The sequence below is a fragment of the Microcebus murinus genome, chromosome 19 (assembly GCF_040939455.1).
Source record: "Microcebus murinus isolate Inina chromosome 19, M.murinus_Inina_mat1.0, whole genome shotgun sequence".
Lineage (NCBI taxonomy): Eukaryota > Metazoa > Chordata > Mammalia > Primates > Cheirogaleidae > Microcebus > Microcebus murinus.
This window is the reverse complement of record NC_134122.1, coordinates 50,389,082-50,411,337: the sequence shown is the minus strand read 5'-3', so window position 1 is coordinate 50,411,337 and position 22,256 is coordinate 50,389,082. Positions and strand designations below refer to the sequence as shown.

Sequence of the window (22,256 nt, the reverse complement as noted above, 5' to 3'; positions counted from 1 at the left end):
AAGGTTTGCTAGGCAATGGCTTTCAGGTTTTGGGTTTACAAAAAGCAGAGACTTTTTGGTCTCTGAGGAGAGCCCAGCTATCCATGTAAGAAAGGGCAAAAGTTAGGGTGAAAAGGAAAATCATGCAGGCAAATAATCCAGACTATCTATTGATTAGAACTTTCTTTTCTAAAAGAAGGTTGTTCTGAGGACAGCATAAGGTCAAAGATCTGGGTGGTGCTGTGCGGGGCGGCCTGGAAACATCCAGTATCCGCAGGTAGTTACACAGGCCGTAAAGGAAAGACAGGCTCTGAACCCAGGTCTGTGTCACCTCCAGTCCCCTCAGGCTGCGGGGGGGGGGGGGTGGCGCAGTGGGAGGAACGTGGCTCCAGCTGGCTCCGCACACGGAGCTCCCGGCCTGCGGGTGTGTCCGATCTCTCTGGGCTTCTGGTCGCGCCCTCCTGTGCCACCGGCCACAGGTCATCGCCCCGTGACCCAGGCATCCTGCTCGTGGTTCCCTGTCTGTAGGCTCATGTGGCGTGATGACTGAGTCATGTGGGAGAAAACTCCGGGAGGATTTTACTGGGGAACAAAGTAGGCAACGTTGGGGAGGTTCCCCCAGAGAGGGAGGACACTTAAGGCGACCATAAACACTACCGCCCCGGCCTGTGGGCCTGCGGTTCCCCTCCCCTCCTGCCTCCCTTGGCCCCAGGCAGCCCTTTGTCCCCAGTGGGTGACTCAGCACTTGCAGGGAGAGCTGAGGTTGCCAGAGGAAACCAAACAATTCTTATTTACCAAACTGTCAAAATCCTATCATGGCAATTAAGGAGATAGGCAATTAACTGTGTCTTAATTACAGCAGCTGCCACTTCTTCTGAATGCTGTAATTTACAGAGAGAATGGGAGGAGACTTTACATTAATGTGTGTCTTTAAACAACGAAAAACACTGATGGAGCCTGGAGAAGCCTGTCGGGGTGGCGTGAGGCCCCTCCTGAGGAGAGACATTGTCACGGGATGTGCTTGCCCAGCGAACGCCCTGGTTTCTTCCTGGGCCTCTGTCGCCTAATCGCCCCACGAGGAACAAACGCCACAACGACATTACGTATCCTGTTTTGTGCACAATACCATTTACTGATTTCAATAGCAATATCATCTGCGAAACCCTCTGCAATGGTCATCTCGGTTTTGTTGGATTTTTTTTTTTTAAACTCAGTTTTTTTTTTTGTTTTTTTTTTGAGACAGAGTCTCGCTTTGTTGCCCAGGCTAGAGTGAGTGCCATGGCGTCAGCCTAGCTCACAGCAACCTCAAACTTCTGGGCTCGAGTGATCCTTCTGCCTCAGCCTCCCAAGTAGCTGGGACTACAGGCATGCGCCACCATGCCCGGCTAATTTTTTATATATATATCAGTTGGCCAATTAATTTCTTTCTATTTATAGTAGAGACGGGGTCTCGCTTTTGCTCAGGCTGGTTTTGAACTCCTGACCTTGAGCAATCCGCCCGCCTCGGCCTCCCAAGAGCTAGGATTACAGGCGTGAGCCACAGCGCCCGGCCTAAACTCAGTTTTAAACAATGGATCTGGGCTTACAGACAGAGAAACAAGGTTTCACTTTTGTTTTTTTTTTTTTTTCAAATGGGGTCTCACTATGTTGTCCAGGCTGGAAACAAGCTTTTAAATGCGGGAAGTTAAAGGGCAGTGAGATTGGCGTCTGTGCGACTACTCTGTCAGGTAGGTTTTCTCATCGCACTATACATATGAGGAAACTGAGGCTCAGAGAAGGCAAGAAACTTGTTCAGGGTCAGTGGCTGCTGTGTTTAAGGCACGTGGCAAATGTTACGCATCCCTCCTCCTCTTCCTCAGAAAGGGGCTGGGCGGGGCCCTGGATGTAGGAGGCATGGGAAGTGCTGGAGGTGACTAGAAAAAGGTCTCACGGGGGTGGGGAACCGGCAGCTTTGGGGCTACATGTGGCCTTCTGGATCCTTGAGTGAGGCCTTTTCACTGAAACCAAATTTTACAGAACGAATCCTTTCATTAAAAGGGGTGTAACAGAGAAAGAGGAAGCTTTTCTTGCCTCCTTTGATGCTTAAAAAAGAACAATCTTGGAATCAGAATGCAGCAGGTCCCCACCCCTGCTGAGATCCTGGAGAGTGGAGTTCAGGGTGGTCAACGGCCTTCTGCTTCGGATCAGAAGGAACCCAGGACCCGCAGGGGAGACGGAATGGCTTAGCTGCGGGCTGGGCCAGCTCCAGCCCTAGGGCGCCAGCTGGGTGGCCCGGCCTGAGCTTTCCCGTGGCAAGTCCTCGCTTCTCAGTCCCTGGACTGCTGTTCTGGCCCCTGCAGGGAGATGGCAACTGCCTGGATCAGAGGACTAAGCGCGGGCGCGGCTCGGTGCCCCCGACGTGAGGCTGGTTCTCTTGGGACATTCTCTTGCCTGACAGAACTTTGATCTCTCCTCCGGAAAAACATTAGAGTTCTCAATGCAATTCATCAATTTAGAGATAAAATTCCATAACACTAAAGTAGACGCCTGTGAGTACCTTCACGAGAGAGTTGAAGGCAACCTGAGAGTTGCCGGGTCACCTGCGTTAGTCCAGACGGGGCCAGCCCCGGGAGGACGGGCTGCCCTCCCTCCGTCTCTCGCCCTCCTCTTTGCTCCCGGACCACAGCCAGCGTCCAGGAAAGAAGCTGACATTGATTGTCTGGGTCCTAACGGAACCCCAGGTTTGTGTAGCCTCTCCCAGGGCGATGTGTATTTTAGCTGAACTGAGTGGAGGTGGCTGGTGACCACAGCCGGGCGGGGGTGAGCTATAGGGATGGCCTAACCCGTCGGTGCCGTTGCGGGGAAATGGTCCATTATCCTGAGATCTTCCCATTTGCCAAGAGAAAACCGATTTTTAATGGGATCTTTCTTGAATTCTAGGGCACCGAGCAGGCTGAGCAAGGCATAGAGTTGAGTGTGTCCTATTAGCCATCAGTTTGCAACCCTGTGAAATTAAAAATAAAAAAAAAAACTACTTAGATGCATCAAAGAAAAACAGCAAATTGTTACTTCTCTTTAATCCTATTTTGCCTTTCCTGCAGTGTTACATTCTTTGCTTTTAAAAAGATCCCTATGTCCATTATTCATGATAAAGTCATGGAAATTCTTGATTTACTGGGAGCACTCCACTAGCAGAATCCATTCCAGGTGGTACAGTAGAGACGCCTTCCACACCTACCGCACAGGGGCTCCAATGCCAAGAAAGCCACCCGGCTGAGACGTGTGTTTACGTTGTCCTTTCCTGCTGTTTTCTCCCAAGGCTCCCGCATTGCCTCTTTGGCGATGAGAAAGTGTCTAAGAGAGTCCTGCCCCCTTCACAGACAAGTCTGCGCCTGGGAGCCCGCAGTGCCAGCTCGTGGCGGGGACCCCGGGCCGGGCGTGGCGCAAGGTGCGCGGACGCCCTGGGAGAGGCAATCCTGGGACGCAGGTGTGGCCTCCTCAGCCAGGCAGAAGAACGGGGCTTGTCTAGGACTTCACGAGTTTTAAGTATTTGCAGAGTTAATCCATTCTTTATTTGTGAGGCTAAAAGTATTATTATTATTTTTTTTAATACTTTTTAGCTGCAGCTGTGGAATGAATATAGGAAACCCTCCCGTGGGGTTACTTGCTCATGGTCACTCCAGAGGAAGCAGCGGCTGCTGGGAGGCGGCTGCTTCTGCTCACCGGCCTGCTGCTCCGCTATGATCAGCCCCTGACCCGTGGGGGCATGCCGAGACCCCCAGTGGATGCCTGAAACCACGGACACCACTGAGCCCTACATACACTATGGGTGTTTTCTTTTTCATTTTTTTTTTTTTCCAGACAGAGTCTCGCTTTGTTGCCCAGGCTAGAGTGAGTGCCGTGGGATCAGCTTAGCTCACAGCAACCTCAAACTCCTGGGCTCAAGCGATCCTCCTGCCTCAGCCTCCCAAGTAGCTGGGACTACAGGCATGCACCACCATGCCCGGCTAATATTTTCTATATATATTAGTTGGCCAATTAATCTCTTTCTATTTATAGTAGAGACAGGGTCTCACTCTTGCTCAGGCTAGTTTCAAACTCCTGACCTGGAGCAATCCGCCCGCCTCGGCCTCCCAGAGTGCTAGGATTACAGGCGTGAGCCACCGCGCCCGGCCTACTATGGGTGTTTTCTCCTATGCACACATACTTATGTAAAGTTTAATTTATAAATGAGGCACAATAGGAGATGAACAACGATAACTAATCACAAAAGAGATTATAACAATATGCCAGCATCACTACTCTTGCACTTCGAAGCCATCTTAAATGACTCGAGCGCAGTTGCTGTGATACCGTGACAGCTGAGCTGATGACAACGACCTAAGTGGCTGCTGGGTGGGCGGCACAGACAGCAGGGAAACCTTGCTTGAAGGGCAGGTTCACGTGCTGGGTGGGACAGGATGGGATGGAAAGAGATTTCATCACATTACTCAGAATAGCATGTGATTCGAAACTCATGAATTGTTTATTTCTGGAATTTTCCACTTATATTTTTGGACTGTGGTTTACCATGAGGAACTGTAGAATGCAAAGCCACGTAGAAAGCAGGAATACTGCAACACCTTTTTGGGGTCTGTCATTGTCTGTTTTTTTTTTTCTTTGAGATAGAGTCTTGCTCTGTCACCCGGGCTAGAGTAGCTCACAGCAACCTCAAACTCCTGGGCTCAAACAATCCTCCTGCCTCAGCCTCCCGAGTAGCTGGGACTTCAGGCGTACACCACCACACCCTGCTCATTTTTCTATTTTTAGTAGAGATGGGGTGTTGCTCTTGCTCAGGCTGGTCTTGAGCTCCTGACCTCAAGTGATCCTCCCGCCTCGGCCTCCCAGTGTGCCAGGATTATAGGCGTGAGCCACCTCGCCCAGCCCGTTGTCTGGTGAATAAGGACCAAACTCCTTGGCTGTCACTGTGGTCTTATCTCCTACTCCAGCTCCGACACCACACTCTACGAGCACCAGACTATTTGTAGTTCCTGAACGCATTGTAAAGTTTGTTGCAATACTTTTATTGTTCCAGCTTGTGATGACCTTTGTTTTATTTTCCACTTGTTAAATTTCACTCATTCACTTACTTAAATAATTATTAAGTATTGGGAATACAAATAAGAACAAATGTAGATCTTGTCTTTATGGAGTTTAGAATTTAAAAAGGGAGGCAGACACATAAACAAGCTCTGTCTGCCTCGTTAACTCTTCATTCTCCTTAACACTTCTAGATTCCTGTCCTCTGGAAAGCTTTTTGTTTGTTTGTTTGTTTGTTTGTTTGTTTAGACAGGGTCTCACTCTGTCACTTAGACTAGAGTGCAGTGGTGTTGTGATAGCTCACTGCAATCTCAAATTCCTGGATTCAAGTGATCTTCCTGCCTCGGCCTCCTGAGGCGCTGGGACTACAGGTGTGTGCCACCACGCCTGGCTAAGTTTTCTATTGTTAGTAGAGATGGGCTCTTGCTCTTGCTCAGGCTGGTCTCAAACTCCTGAGCTCAAGCGATCCTCCTGCCTCGGCCTCCCAGAGAGCTAGGGTTACAGGCGCAAGCCACCGCGCCCGGCCGTCATTGGATTGTTGGTCAGAGGTAAGAGGGGTATCACTGGCTCTGGAAGGAGCAGTGGTTTCTGGGTGGACACTGGGAAAAGGAAAAGTGATCACATTTAAGATGTAAAAAGAAGGACTGGCTTCACCTCGAGAGGAAGTTTACGTCATCTCACTGTGTCTCCTTTGTGACTCCAAAAAATACTGACATGCAATCTAGATGTAAAAATACCCTGGGAAAAAGGAAGGGAATCTTACTATAATACCAAAGGAAGCCCACAAGTCTGCCCTACTTAGAAGACAAGAAAACAGTAGACAGGGTGCTGGCTCCTCGTGGTCAAGGGTGGCTGCACAAAGCGCCACAGCAGATGCATGGCGTCTGGATGCCCTGTGGCTTCTGCGAAGGAGTTGACTCACACGCATTAATGATTCATATTACAATGATCTGTATGTCTATTACGTTACATATTTTTGCTTACGTGGCTAAGCTTACTGAAATATTGACTTTTCCTACATGTACTGATTGCCTTGCAAGTAATTTGGAACATCATTCCTCTGCCAACTTGCATTTTATGTCCTATGATATTTCGGTTTTACCGATAAAAAAGTACTTTAGCTTTTTAAAAAATTTGTCCTTAAAATTGGGTTGTGATTTATGATCTAGGCAATGTATACAGCAAGAACTACAATATACTCTGGTGGGGTAGACAGGTATAGTCCCAGTGGGGTAAAAATAGTAATACACAAGGATCGTGGTAGGAGCTATTAGTGACATATTATGTAGGGAACAATAGGAACTGAGTTAATTCTGATGGCAGATATCTGAGCAGAGAAATATACCATACTAAATATGGATTGGTTTTCCACTGGCAGCAAGACAGGGTTTTGCCAATTAGATGTTATATTAATAGCATTGGTAGAGACGAGAAGGTGGGAACACTCGAGCCATGCATAACACAAGTGTATTAGTTTGCTAGCGCTACGTAATAAAGTACCACAGACGGGGAGGCTTAAACACAGACCTTTGTTTCTCAGTTTTGGAGGCTACAAGTCCGAGATCAAGGTGGCAGCAGGGTTGGTTCCTGCCGGGGCTGTGGGGGAGAATGGGTTCGGCGCCTCTCTCCCGGCTTCTGCTGGTTTGCTGGCACTCTGCTGTTCCTTGGCTGATAGAGGCATCACCTGGATCTTTGCCTTCATCTTCACCTGGTGTTTGCCCTGTGTCTCTTCACACTGTCTTTTGTGTGTGCATGTGTGTGTCTGCATTTATAACAACAGCAGTCATAATGGATTAGGGGTCCACCCTACCGACCTCATCTTAATTAATTACATCTGCAACAATCCCATTTCCAAGTAAGAGAACATTTTGAGGTATTGGAGGTTACAGCTTCAACATACGAATTTTAGGGGGGAAGGGGGAATTTACAATTTAACACTTAACAAGCATGCGGGGCATACAGTGCTGCTGATCCGTGCAGCCTGCAGCGTGGAGGGTCGAGGGGAGGGAGACCAGAAAGAGACCTTGGCAAGATTTTCAATAAAATAATAATAATAATCATAATAATGGCAAACATTGGTAGAGCAGGTGTTTCTTCTTTTTCCAACTGCTTTCTTTAGTACTTCGTGTGTTTTAGAATATTTAACCCTCATCATTTTTATAGATGTGGAAACTGAGGCATAGAGAGCATGTTTTATTTAATTTTGGAAATTTCTACAAAAGGGACTTTTTTTTTTTTTTTTTTTTGAGACAGAGTCTCACTTTGTTGTCCAGGCTGGAGTGAGTGCCGTGGCGTCAGCCTAGCTCACAGCAACCTCAAACTCCTGGGCTCAAGCGATCCTCCTGCCTCAGCCTCCCGAGTAGCTGGGACTACAGGCATGCACCACCATGCCCGGCTAATTTTTTATATATATATCAGTTGGCCAATTAATTTCTTTCTATTTATAGTAGAGACGGGGTCTCGCTCAGGCTGGTTTTGAACTCCTGACCTTGAGCAATCCGCCCGCCTCGGCCTCCCAAGAGCTAGGATTACAGGCGTGAGCCACAGCGCCCGGCCGGGACTTTTTTTTTTTAAAGTAAGGAAATGATGAAGAAAAGTCACATTTTCTGTGGTGGGAGAACTGCTTTCATCAGGTTTCTGGAAGCCTGATCAGTGTGAGGCCTCCTTAACCAGCCTGAATTGTTTATTTCTCTCCTTGAAGTCAACTGGTCAGGGAGCTGTGAGTCAGGCTTGAGTCATTGTTGTGGCATGTTCTCCAACCAGAAAGCAACTTTGTTTTGCAAGCCACCAAGCAAATGTTTGAATAAAGTGAATGTACTTCTGTAGTAGTCATCTCTGATTCATTATTTTTTTCAATAGCTTACTTGCAAATGTGACTCTGCTTGCCACAGAGTTTGTACATGAATGTTCTCCACACTTAAAGGTGGCCTCGTGCTATCTTTCCAGCTTTGCTCTTTGAATGTCTTCTCAAGAACTAATCAAAGATTTATTAATAATTCCAAAGCTGGGCAAACTAGTTCAACGAGGCCCCAGTGCAAGAGGAAAAAGGGAGAGAATCCAAGTGAGAAATTATTCTTGTCTGATGATTGATATAAGAGCTATGGTTTTATACCAATGATGCTTCCCGTCTTTCTGGATTGCTCCCTAAACCCAGAAAGTCCAAGCAGGCCTGGGACAGAGAAAATCTAGAGACGGAAGAGAGAGAGTTCAAAGTCATTTCTGTTAAGGTTGTTTAGTTTTGTTTCTGTTTTCCTAGAGCCAGGAACATTACCCAGAGATAGTAATGATAACGACACTATTTCATGCAAAAAGTTTGAACAGCTTCTCCCAAATGTAGACTGGGCCATCAGATGATGCATTTTCTCTGCTTTGATTAAAGTGTATTTAAGTCCTTTTGCATCTGATAACTGAGCAAAAAAAAAAAAAAAAAGATGCACTTTCAGTGATCTCAGACCATAGAGGCGCACATTAGAAGCGACCTTAGTAATCAGCTAGTCCATCCTCCGTGTGTTAGGAGAGACGGAAGCCAAGGAAACAGCTGAGACTTGCCAAGATCACAAAGCCTGATCTTCTGAATTAGACCCTATATTCTTCTATGCATTGAATGCTTGTGATTAAAAGTCACAGTGGGGGCCAGGCGCGGTGGCTCACGCCTGGAATCCTAGCACTCTGGGAGGCTGAGGTGGGAGGATCCCTGGAGGCCAGGAGTTGCAAGAGTGAGACCCTGTCTCTACTAAAAATAGAAAGAAATTAGCTGGACAACTAAAAATACATAGAAAAAATTAGCCAGGCATGGTGGCACATGCCTGTAGTTCCAGCTACTCAGGAGGCTGAGGCAGGAGGATCGCTTGGGCCCAGGAGTCTGAGGTTGCTGTGAGGTAGGCTGACGCCACGGCACTCTAGCCCAGGCAACAGAGTAAGACTGTGTCAAAAAAAAAAAAAAAAAAAAAGAAAGAAAGAAAAGAAATTTGTCAGAGCTGGGAGCATCATTGAGACTTTTTAGGGACTTAGAAATCAGGAAAACCCTTGATGAGTTTGAATATGCATTGGCCTCTATGCTGGCCTAGGAAGGCAAGTTTAAATTTTCAGAGGATTTGTAGGTTGAACTTCATGATTGCTTCCTTCAGGGCTGTCAGTTCTCAAATGTTTCTTCCATTTTCCTCATATACCCTATTTCCCGGAGTCAGCGCCCCACTCATGGAGCACCCGTCCTCCCCATCGAGAGTAAGTTCACCGCGATAGAGGCTTGCCCAAGCTTTTCAAACCCCAAAACCACCGATCGACACTAACATTCTCCACTTCTCTCTGGGCATCGACCTGGCCATGCCATCCTGCCTCGCCCCATACTCTGGGACTGTGACGCTGGGCTTGTCATTTGCACTTGGCTTCAGTCGTCTGCCCACCCCGTTCTACTGGTCCACTGTGACATGTAAACTCCATTTTGAACGTATTTTTATTCATTGGGCAGTCCAATTTTGCTCGGCTGTCTAACTCTGTTTTAGTTTCCTCGTTGTCACTCCTCCTTTCATAGTTCCTTGGCTTCATTACCCCTTTTCATATTGTCATAGGCAGCCACGTTGCTGGTCCCCTTCACCTTGTCAGTCCCCTTGCGTAACTGAAGAGTTTTCCCTTGGAAATTAACAATAGAGTTGCCAGAGAAAATACCGGACACCATGCAACATTTGAAACATACTTTACAGGATGCCACGTGCTATTTGGCATATACATGTGCCAAAAACTACTCGTTGTTTATCTGAAATTCAAATTTAATTTGAATTAAATTTTGGCACCTGTAGTTCTATTTGCTAGATCTTTTCACCCTAAAATACAGCTGCCCCTGTACCTCAGGGGCATTAACAATGTAGAAAGGGGGCCCATGTGCGACTCACAACCTCCGTGTCCCTTTCTCTTCTATCTTTAAAAACCAATGTCTTGGACGGGCGCGGTGGCTCACGCCTGTAATCCTAGCACTCTGGGAGGCCGAGGTGGGAGGATTGCTCGAGGTCAGGAGTTCGAACCCAGCCTGAGCAAGAGCGAAACCCCGTCTCTACATAAATGGAAAGAAATTAATTGGCCAACTAAAAATATGTACAAAAATTAGCTGGGCATGGTGGTGCATGCCTGTAGTCCCAGCTACTCAGGAGGCTGAGGCAGGAGGATCGCTTGAGCCCAGAAGTTTGAGGTTGCTGTGAGCTAGGCTGATGCCATGGCACTCACTCTAGCCTGGGCAACAAAGTGAGACTCTGTCTCAAAAAAAAAACAAACAAAAAAAACCAATGTCCTTTTATTGTTAAGAACATTGGGAGTGAAGGAAATAACAAGCACAGATTATTATACTGCTGTATTGATAATAAAATTTAATTGAAGATTGATTTATTTTTCTTAGGATTTAAAAGCAAAATGAAAAAAAAACAAAAAACAAACAAATCCCAAACCACAAACTCAGGCCTCCTCTTTCCTACCCAAGGCTGATGTTATCTGCCCCTGAGCCCTGTGGAACATCAACCTACTGCACGTGCTGGAATCTCCGTAGACCATAAATGTACCATGGCTACCATACACACATTGTTTTGGTCTTGGGAGTCAAAATGACGCCCTACAGCCTCATAGCTCATGGGTTTAGGCTGAACTTAGAGACAGTTTATTTTTATTCACATCTGTGTTGGCCTGGCTCAAATGAAACTGAGCAACCTGGACACTCTGATCGGGGGCTAGGAAAACATACACCAGATTCCTTTGTGGCAAAGACTTTCTGTGAGCAATGCTTTTTAATATATTCCCTCTGTGCAAAGGAGCTACCCCTCCCCATAAAACTCTTCTAAGAACTGAACCGGAATGGTCGAAGGGTGGTTTCATTCACTTTTTTTTCTTAAGAGATGGGGTCTTGCTATGTTGCCCAGGCTGGAGTGCAGGTGCGATCAAAGAACATTACAGCCTTAACTCCTGAGCTCAAGTGAACGTCCAGCCTCAGCCTCCTGAGCAGCTGGGACTACAGACACACAGCACCCTGCCAGGCTCATTCACTTTTTACCTACATTCAGAACCTCAAATGGTAACTAACTTATCAAGCGATTAGCATATCTACAAAGGCGAAATGTAAACTTAATGTGTCACATTGTTCTTCCAGATTCCTAGTGGGTAGCATTTTCCAAAAATTGTTCTCAAGTACTTCTAATCAAAGCAGTCAACCTTCTGTATCCTGAACTTCCAGATTCTATTTCTAAATAAGTGTGATAAATATTCCATCTAGGTTAGAACATTTGTTTCTAAACACATGACCCGTGGGGAAATGATGTTTTCATTCCCATTCCTTGTCTTCTGAGTCCACCACAAATCCTGGTATTTAAGGTTCTTAAGTGAAATAATTCTGCCATGGAAGATGCAATGGAAATACAAGTTAAATAATCATAAAAGAGAGACCATATGTCCAAGCAAACAGCATGCATCTTGATGGGGGCATGAGCACGCCAAGATAAATCATGTCCAGATTGCAAGGTGTGGGATGGTATGGTGCACCGTCCACATCACCTGCTGACCTGGGCTCTGGGAGCGCGGCTGGCTGAGAGCCTTCAGCTGCCCGCCCTCTCCAGAAACTGACCTTGGCTGCGTAGATCCCCTTGCCTAAGGTCATGTCCTCTTCCTGGGGCAGCCTGTATCCAATGACTGCTCATTGCAGGGGTATAAAGGCTCAGAGGACTCGTCCCAAATTGTGACGACTCTGAAGGGCCATCGCAGTATCAGAAGTCCCCATGGGGTCAGCTGAGGCTTTTGTTGAGACCACAGCACAGTCCAACTTCTCATTCTGATCACTCCCTGCCCTTTCTCCAGGGCTGTTAATCCCAAGAGCACTCTAATAACCTTCCTACATGCTAATCTCCATCTCAGAGTCTGTTTTCCAGGGAATCAACCCATCACTGGTGATAACAGGAATAGTCCACAAAAGCAGATGCTAAAACGGGATTCTGTAGCTGAATCACCTGCGGTTCCGGCTGGCAATGAGGACTTCGTAACTGCTGGTAGGTGGGACACAGCTTAGCCCCCGTGGAACGTGGCAATGCGTCTGGTAAAACTTTTGCCAGTAGTGACCTTGGATGGCAAATGAGTGGAAGGAAATACAGTAGCGGTGAAATGTAGTAGGCATTTGAGAAATATGGGGTGTGGGGGGATAGAAGGACGATGGAATTGGATGACTGTCCCAAGGGGCAGTTGATGCTTTGAAAACTTACAAGCTAGGTGTGAAAAGCAGAGAGCTTGGTGGCATAGGACAGAATCCCATTCTGCAGTAGCCAGAGGGCAGAAAAAGCTGAGGATCCGTGATCGTAAGAGTAGCAGAATTCTAGAAAGGATTGAATTTTCAGTGAATTTTCAGCGTAGATAAGTCTGCTCTGCCCAGGTCAGGGCTCTGATTAGAAAAAAAAAAATGGAATCTGGAGATAGGAAGTTGGGACATTTGGGTTGATGGGTTTGAAAATTCCAATTCCCCAGAACGCTGTGAGCCCGAGTGACTGGTTTCCTCGCCCATGTCAGGGCTGGCGCCCACCCCACCCGCTTGAACACAGTGCCGTGGCTGTGTCCCCAAGGCAGAGGCGCCCTCCTCAGCGTCTGCCCCTACCTGCCCTCCTGGCCATGACCTGCGTTCTGTGACCCACCTGGGCAAGTGCCAGACCTGGCCGGGAGAAAAAGGACGCCACACAGAGGGAGCTGCGGGCCACCAGCACCCCCTGCGGGAGCCAGCAGAGGACACTCGGAGCTGGGTGCTGAGATCCCGCATCACGGAGTGGGGGTAGGGAGGGACGTTGGGGGTGTATTGACTATTTTTTCTTACTCTTGATGGCCTGGCATTTGGGGCCTTAATCCTGGAGAGACTCCCAGGGCTAGACAATCCCTAGAGATGGCAAATAACCGTCCTGTGAACATGCATTTGACATACCTGTTCAAGCCAGAGCCCCGCTGCAAACCGTCTTCTTTGTCAGACTCTCAGCCAGACGCGGTGGTGTGCACTTGTAGCTCCAGCTACTCCGGAACTGGCTGAGACGGGAGGATCACTTAAGCCCAGGAGTGGGAGGCTGTAATGTGCAATGTTTGAATCTGCATTCCAGCCTGGGCAACAATACTGAGACCCTCATCTCTAAAAATAAAATTCTCAAACATCAAGCCAATAATCCCCCTACCCTCAATCACCCAAGGTCAGTTACTGGTAAACTGAGGACCACCCCTATAGCCCTGAGCCTGATGAAATTATTCAAACTATCCAATCCAACACATATTTAGCATACTTATCCTGCCTCACTCTTTCCTTCCTGAGAAAACCCCAGTTAAAGGCTCTGGGCCATGCTCCCCCTCTTCTTCTGACTCCCGACCCCCCCTGGTCCTTCCTTACTGGCCCTGCATGGTGCACCGTGCCTCCCGTTTCTAGGCTCTGTGAGTATAAACTTCTTCCTTCGTGACGGTCATTTCCATGTCTGCTGTCTTGCCATACCTGATTAAAACAAATCCTGGGTACATTTTTAACACAGGGGTGGAATGCAAAGTTGGGAAAGGGAAATTTTCTTTCTGTCTTTATTTTTCCGAGATGGGATCTTGCTCTGTTGCCCAGGCTGGTCTTGAACTCCTGGCCTTGAGCAATCCTCCCACCTCAGCCTCCCAAAGTGCAGGGATTACAGGTGTGAGACACTGAGCCCCACCTATCTGTATTTTCTTCTTGTAGTTATTTTAAAAATACATTCAGAATAATCTCCATATTGGCCGGTTTTCCCAGGACTGTCGTAAGGAGGGAAGGACGCCCAAGAGAGCCACCCATCCGCATCCTTTTACAGTCCGCCAGTGTTGCAAGTGGGGAGTAAGCAGAGTGGAGACAGAAAGGAAAACCAGTCTTGCCTTAGGCCTGACGACTGTCAGAAACCCCCTCCAAGATTCAGGGCGGGTGGGTCAACTGAGGCCACGCCAGGCTGCTGTGACCTCCTTGGCTACGTCCTCTGGCTCGTGACTTATGACCTGTCACCGATGTGGTTTGCTTAACAAAATTTCGCTAAATATTGAAGGCCACTGATTTTAAAACACAGAGGCTGGGATTATGTGCGATATAAACAATATTTCAGGGAGAATTATAGCCCTAGAACAGATGAAGTCTTCAATTGCAGGGTGACAATTCTTAGGGCATCATTCGATATGCTTTGGAGCCACTGTGGGAGCCAGACTGGCGGCTTTGGACACGGCCCGAGAAGAAAACCTCTTCTTGTGTCATCAGCTCTGGACTCCTACCGCCCCTGGGACTACGCTTCTTTGCAGCCATTGTCAAAGCTAATCACTGTATGAGAGGAGGAATAAAAAGGAAAGAAAGAAAATTAGAGTCAGCAAATGAAGGGACTATGGGAATTTGGGGGAAGATTAAAGGTAAAAATTAAATGTAAGAAAAACCCAATTAAAGCAGAGTGAAATCTAAAAAAATAAATAACCCACTATATCTGATAATTAATGGAAAATAAACGATAAAGTGTCTGAGATTTAAAGTAGAAGAAACAAAAGGTGAAACTCTTTTTAAAATTTATTAGCTAAATTGGAAGGTTTAAAAGGGAAGACAGATTTTAGATTGAGATTAGAAATGGACGTAATAGGCAAAAAGGAATTGCATTTTTCCTTCTTTTAGAGGAATAAAAAGAGGAGAAGACCAGGAAAGACAAAGCAAGAATGGTAAGGCTAAACATAAGTCGAAAGTCAGATTTGAAAATGGAATACTGAAGGCGTGCGGCGCGTCCAGCAATAAGCAGCCCTGAGCCGGGGCGGGCACCGGGCGGGCCGCGGGCTTCCCCAGGGCTGCCAGCCCTGGGCTCCGAGCTCTGTGACCCGGACCAGACCCGCCACTCCGAATCCCACAGCTGGCTCGAACAAAGCCTCTCATGGCCATGACCAAATTCTAAATCCGCCCCTTCTGAAGATGTATCTCGTCCACCCCGGATCCACATTGGATCCTCCTGAAGAACCGTGAGACAGGACAGGCGCCAAGGCGAGAGCACGGGATGTTCACCCTCGCTCCTGCTCAGTCGAGGACAGGGGGCGCTAATCTCTGAGGACGGTGGCAGGTCCCGTGGAAGGCAAACATCTGGAATCTCATCTTATTCTCTCCTATTTCCTCATGAAAACCTTCAAATAATTTCAAAATTTAAAAAAAAAGTAAAAGATTTATTTCGAAATAACTTTACGTGTATAGAGCAGTTGCAAGAACCGTACTGTTAAATAAGATCCATAGGAGGCCATCGCCCGACTGAGCTCCCGCGCGGCCCCACAGACCAGACCAAAATGGAGTCACTCGCGCTGAAGTTCCATGTCACCCACCCAAACTAAGTTGTTTTTCTGACCTTCTGAGACATCAGAGGAAGGAAGGAAGCTCCCTGTCCCTCAACTTTTACAAAGAAAGTAACTTTGTAACCACCAACCCACTTCTTATGGTCTGTTTCTGCTCTCCTCAGGCCTTTTCTGTCTATAAAGCCAAACTCCTCTGCTCAGCTCATTGGAGCACTCATTCTATATTATACAACGACGTGTTGCCTGATTCTAGAATTGTACTTAAAAGCCAACTAATACCTTTAAACTAAATTTGTGTCGTTTTGTCTTTTGACAGTACGCGGAGAACTCTTGACTCCCCCACGATCATTTTGTGAACCATTTGCAAGCAAGTTACAATCATAATGCCCGATCCCCTCCAAACACTCCAGGCTGTGTTTTTGGATGCAACCTTGTGATGAGTTAAATAGTGTCCCTCCAAAATTCACGTCCATCCGAAACCTCAGAGTGTGACTTCATTTTGAAATAGAGTCTTTGCAGATGTAATTAAAGATCTCAGTTGAGTTCATCCTGGGTTTATGGTGGGCTCTATCCAATAGGCTGATGTCCTTAAGAAGAGGAGAGGACAAGGAGAGACACAGAGACACACAGAGACACACAGAGAAGGGCAAGTGAAGATGGAGCAGAGATTAGAGTTATGAGGCCACAAATGCAGGCACCCCAATAGTTGGCCAACATCCTCCAGAGGCTAGAAGAGAGTCCTGGGGTACTTTGTCCCTCAGAGTCTCCAGAAGGAACCAACCCTACTGGCCGACACCTTGAATTCGGACTTCTGGACTCCCGAACTGCAAGAGGATACATTTCTGTTGCTTCGAGACACCCAGTTTGTGGTAGTCTGTTACGGCAGTGCAGAAAACGAAGGCAAACCCTCTGAGGAGGACATCGGCCCTGGCACAGCGCTGCCGCCCAACCGGCAGACCCGTGCAGGTGTTGCCAGCTCAGGCCCCTTTCTAGTCCAGGATTCCATCTGGGAACTTGCGTTGTTTTAGTTGCCACCATGTCCATATTGGAGGAAGGTGGTTTCCTTTAGTGGGGAATAATTTCTCAAACTTTCCCTGCCTTCCACACGCTTCAGTTTCAAAGAGTGCAGGCCGTTCACGTGCAGGGTGCCCCTAGACCTGGGTCCATCTGGGTTTCACTTTGGCGAGCCCTCCCGTGCATCCTCGATGGGAGCGCTGTGGACAGGACGTGCCTCTGCACGGTCCAGCATGGGGTGCTGTCCTGTCCCGCTGCTGCCAGTCACCCTCGATCGCCTGGTCGTGTGGGTGTCTTCCAGATTTCTCCTCCATACAATCGCCGTTTCCCCCTTTATGACTGATAAATTGGTTCTTATCAACTTCCGCCCCTTAGCCTTACTCTTCATGGACAATCCTTATCTGAGTCAGTCATCACCAAAATGGTGTGATATGGTGGTTTTCTCTTTCTGTCATCCCTTTTATATTTGTAACTTGGCATTTTACTGTAAGAAAGAGCTTTCATTTACTCCTCTATTTATTTAGTTGTTTATTCATATATTTAGCAATGTGAATTCAAATTTTATTTAATAGGTTGAAATCTGGCACTATCATGTTTATTTTGATGTGTAGATTGTTCCAGATTTAGCCAATGGGATCTCCTTCAAGGTGGTCCCCGTGTCTTTTCGACATGTCCCCATCATTCTTTTTTTTCTTTTTTTGAGACAGAGTCTCACTCTGTTGCCCAGGTTAGCGTGCCATCGTGTCAGCCTAGCTCACAGCAACCTCAAACTCCTAGGTTCAAGCAATCCTTCTGCCTCGGCCTCCCAGAGAGCTAGCATCACAGGCGTGAGCCGCCATGCCTGGCCCATGCCCCCATCATTCTTTAAGTATCTCCTTATTTTCTGGCACAAGAAGATATTCCAGGCTCACCTTGTTCCTGTCCCATCCCTAGAAGCAGCCATTTCCTGGTTCCTTTTCATCATTGCTACTGAGATGTTATTATTTCTAGCCCTGCACAGCTGATAGAGCTAGGATTTGTTTGTATATATACATATACATACCTCCACACACATATAGTTATATCTGAATATATATATCTGTGTACATTTACTTCTATATTTAAAAACAATGCATTCATGCGATACTTCTAATCATAGTCCAATACCTTAGGGTTCTTTCCATCCTTCCTCTTTCTCTTCTGGTCCTGTCTCCAACCTGGCTCCCCTTATCCTCTGTAGATTTCCTTATTTGCCCAATTTACTTATTTAGTCTATGTAACCAACCTCTCAGCTTGTCACTGCCTCTGAGGAGACACCTCCAGCAGCTCAGCCCCTGGACACACTGACAACCCTGAGAAGGTATAGAAGGGAAGAGCAAGCTCTGAAGCAGTTTAAAAGAAAAACGTGGAAAAGATAGTGTACAGTTGGCTCAACTGTCTTGAAAGTCAGCCGCAGAATGTGAACTTTGATTTTATAGCACATACTTTGCCTTTAATGGAAGAACAAAGTGAAAGACATCACATGATATTCAGTCAGAAGAAGAGAGGCCTGAATTTCTCTCTGGTTCTGCTGGTTCCGTTAGGTAGATAGCAAGGGACCTCCACCTCTCCTAGGGACAAAAGCGGTGCCTCACCTGGGTGCTGCTTTGAGCGATTGCTCCACCTGGGGAAGGAAGACAAAGGCAGGGCCCATCCTGGTGCTGCTCCACCTTAATCCTGCCCTGAGCAAGTGCCACACCTGGGAAGAGAGAGGAACCCTGCCCGTTTGCAAAGGAATGCAGGGAATTCCCCAGCCCAGCCTGGCAGCCCAGGCACAGCAGGACTTGAAAAGTGACCTAGAGTAACCTAAGGCTAATTGTCATGTGGTTAACTGTGCAAAGTGGTTCAGTGGTGCTGTCTGAACCACTAGGAGGGCCCCATCCAGACACTATAAAACAAGACCCCGGACCATTACCAGAGCCTCTTGTTACGCCAGGGGGCTCCTTCGCCATCTGCGGTGCACGTATCTGGCTTCTGCTCTGTGAACCGCCATCGCCCTCTCTACACCTATCTTGCCTTTGCCCAGTAAACTTCGTCTCACGCTTGCCTTGCCTTTGGTGTGTGATCATTCTTAGGCCAAGAGCACACAAAGAACTGAGAACAGACAACTGCCTACCCGAAAGTTCCATTAGAATATCCACAATTAAGCAAGAAAGTGGATTGGTATGTGAAGAAAAAAAAGAAAGAGAGAAGAGGCAGATATTGGGGAAGTTAAGGGTCACAGTAGCAGCTAAGGCAATTAGACTGGTTTCTCAGAAAGTCCTTGAGGCAAGATCTTCCCAGCACCTGCTCCAACACTTGACCTTGGGGCAAGATCTTTCCCCACCTTAAATGTGTTAAGAGGCCCAACTCCCCCCCCCCCAGCCTTTTCTTCTCCCAGCCAATCTCCTGCCCCAGGACGCCCACACCCAACCCATTTTCTTTTACCCTGGGATACCACTGCCCTCTTTAACCCTTCAGGTTTCTTCTCCTCAGACTTCTAGACTTCTACGAAGTCAAACTCTGCTAGGTGCTGTAGGAAGCAATGTGAATCTGTAGTCAGGCAACCCTTGGATATTTGAACTCCTGTGTTTTGTTTTGTTTTGTTTTGTTTTGTTTTGTTTTGTTTTGTTTTGTTTGAGACAGAGTCTCACTCTGTCGCCCTGGAAGATTGCAGTGGTGTCATTGTAGCTCACTGCAACTTCCAACTCCTGAACTCAAGTGATCCTCCTGCCTCAGCCTCCCTAGTAGCTGGCAATATAGGCACACGCCACCATGTCCTGCTTTTTGTTTTTCCTTCTACTTTTTGATAGAGAGAGGGTCTTGCTCTTGCTCAGGCTGGTCTCAAACTCCTGAGCTCAAACGATCCGCCTGCCTCTGCCTCCCAGAAATGCTAGGATTACAGGAGCCACCACAACGTTAGGATTTTAAATCCTAGTCTTTCTACTTTTAGCTGCATGTACTAAGGCAGGTTATTCTTTGAGCATTTATTTCATCACCTTTAAAATGCACATAACAATAGAAACGTCTGGAATTTGCAGCCAGTGTTAAGGGAGCGAATCAGGATGACTGATGTCGGGCTGCTTCTAGGTTCCCACTCCTCCAGAAGCAAAAGTCCAGTGCAGATTTGGCAAAGACTCTGAGAAATGACCTTGTTTGTCTGCACGGAACGACTTTCTTAAGAAAACATTAGATATTAGGAAGGAGGTAGCTCCAATGGCAAAAATAAGTTTAGCCATAATAAACTTTCCATGACTTAGTGACCTGGAGAAACCTGATAAGGAATGTAGTTTGCCCCTTTTCTGAAAGAAGAGAGAAACAAATTACATGATATGACCAGAATTACATACTGAAGTCTCTAAGTGGAGTCTGGCAGAAAGAATCTGGGATTCCAGGGACTAGTCCTAATTCTCGAAGCTGCTTCATTTCAATTTCTAGTTTTCCCTATTTTGTTAATTCCTGGGTTGGGTTGTAAATGACAGGGTAAAAACATTAGGTAAAAACAAACCAAACTGGAGAAGGCTGGGCAGGCTAACAGGGCAGGCTCTGACTGCCAGCCTCACCTGTGACAACCCTCTCAGTGCTCAGTGGGACACTTTCTCTTTCCAATGTGACTGTCCCTTGAAACAGGAACTAGCCTCGCCTGCCTCTGAGAAACGACAAGCCTGTATTTTGCGAAGGTGATTTGCAAATGATTGGCAAAGGTATTTGATTTGCAAATCTGTCGCAAAACAGATTTCCGTGGTGGTGGTGGGGTCTCCCCAGCCCATCCTAGGAGGTTTTAGTACTGAAGAAATTCAAGAACCACCTTAAAAATCAGCCTCTCCTGAGGGAGGACATGGAGGCCCAGGCCGGCACTAGTGTCTCTAGCAGAGCCACTTCCCCAAGGCTTTGTTCTTTTCAGCCTAGTCCAAATAAACAGATGACTTTCTGTTTTGCAGATTTGGTTTCAGAAGGGAGTCGGTCAGCTCTCAGGAAAACTACTTATGTAATTGAGCCTGGCTGCCTCCAGGTGGCGCCAGTGTGCCATGGTCCCTCCCAGAATCTACTCTGGGATAGAATGGAGTTTGCTCCTGCCCCATTCATTTGAGCACGCCTGCCTAGATGACTCTTCCTAGTGATTTCTTCTCTACTCAGAGCCCTTCAGAGGCTTCCTGTCGTCTGCTGGATGAAGCCAAACTCTCAGTGAGCTCAAGCTGAGACCCAGTCTTGTCTGAGCCAGCAGAATGGGAGAAGAGGCATGGGGCTTTCTGGTTTTAGAGCAGAGGGAGGAGAGTGTTTTGAGTTCTGGGGAAAAGAACTGAAACAAAAACAATGAGGATGAGAAGGAACCCGGGTATCCGCCTCCCACACCTGTGTCTTTGCACGGCAGGCGGAGACTGCACACACAGAGTCCCACTGGGGACTCCTGGGGACACCCAGGAGTCCCACTTCTGTGCTCAGTACTCAGGTATTTAATCATAAAATGCGGCACAGAGAGCGGAAGGGGGTGGGGCTTTCTCTTCTACCTTTACAAGAAGCACAGCTTGACCCCAGCCTGGCCACACAGCGGTGACAGTGGCACATGGCAGCCACTCATAAGAGCCTCCTTGTTATAAATCAGCCTTTCCTGGACACTTGCTAGTTTACGATTAGAAAACGACTTTAAGATTTTTATTTTTTCTACCACTGCCTTCCAGTATATCTCATCAGCTATTCTTTCTCCACTCCTGGGCAATCTCTTGGGTGGGGCCCACAACTTGGTCAGTCACAAGAGTCCCAAGCTTTCAGGTAATGAAATAGTCTCACTTTTGAGGCTGAGGACAGAGCTTCAGTGTTTCAGCCAATACAACGCTGTCTCGGCAGCTGTTCTTTTCCGTTTCTGAGAGGGACATTTCAGTGTTCGGGCCAGGAGGAACTATCTCCCTCCTCCACCCCCAGCCCCCAGAGCTGCCTTGTCTCACCGGGAAACCGTGTGGTAAAATGGAAGACACAGACTAGCGCCTCGGTGACCTGGGCCACTCTCTCCCAGCTCTGCATCTTATCTGCCCTGCGGCCATGAACACGTTAACGCCCTCCGTGACCTGGGCTTCCTTCCCTCATACAGAGGGAATGATGCTCTCTGTTCCGCAGGTGGTGACATGAAATGACACAAACTGTGTGACAGTGTGGTGCACACTTCATGCGGCCATTCAGAGAGTAGTTTTCCCCCGTATCATTTATTTTCTCTTTCTCATCAATTACAAGAAGAAAAAGACCCATGAAAGGATCGTGGCGAGTGGGAGCAAGTGGGGTAAGTGTCTGCGGTTTAGGCTCTCTCTCCGGGGTCCAGCAGACTCCGTACATCCCAGCAGCCGAAGCGGGGAGGTTTGTTTTCTGTAGAATGGAGGCTTCTGGAGAGCTGGGCCGGTTGTGTTCAGTGACTCACCTTGGTGCCCACAATAGTGCCTGGCATACAGGGTGAGCTCTGTTGAGAAAATATGATTGAGGAATTAATGAGATGTGGCTCATAAGATCATTATTTTATTGTATAACCCAATATTACTATATCAAAGACAGAAACAGGAGTTTGCAGGGTTTTGCCCTGGAGGAATGTGTGGACTCAATGGTTCACTTATTAGAGGCTGCTCGCATGGGAGAGCTCTCAAATCTCTGGTAGGGATGTTTTCCAGGAAGGCTTCCCGGTATCTCAAAATCTGTGAGCTTCCCTGTGTCTTAAAAGACAAGGCAAGACAAGCATGGCCCACAGGATGGGAGCTGGAGACAATGAGTGCACTTTGCCCAGAGGAGCGCCCCAGTGGTTATAAACAACCTGTTTATTAGAGATGGGCTTCCTGCTCTCTCCTGTCTGTCTACCTTTAAGTCCACCATAACTAATCAAAGATATATAGAGCCACTATGCCTCTTTTGTTTTGTCTTTGTTAACT

The 22,256-nt window shown here is 47.3% G+C and overlaps 1 long non-coding RNA gene across 1 annotated transcript; it reads left to right on the top strand.

Annotated features, from left to right (window-relative positions):
• The first annotated feature begins 2 nt into the window (after nucleotides 1-2).
• On the top strand, nucleotides 3-1,146 carry LOC105863743 (uncharacterized). Its single transcript, XR_001150609.3, has 2 exons — nucleotides 3-299; nucleotides 839-1,146. It is a non-coding gene; the product is annotated as an uncharacterized LOC105863743 (long non-coding RNA).
• The last annotated feature ends 21,110 nt before the right edge of the window (nucleotides 1,147-22,256 follow it).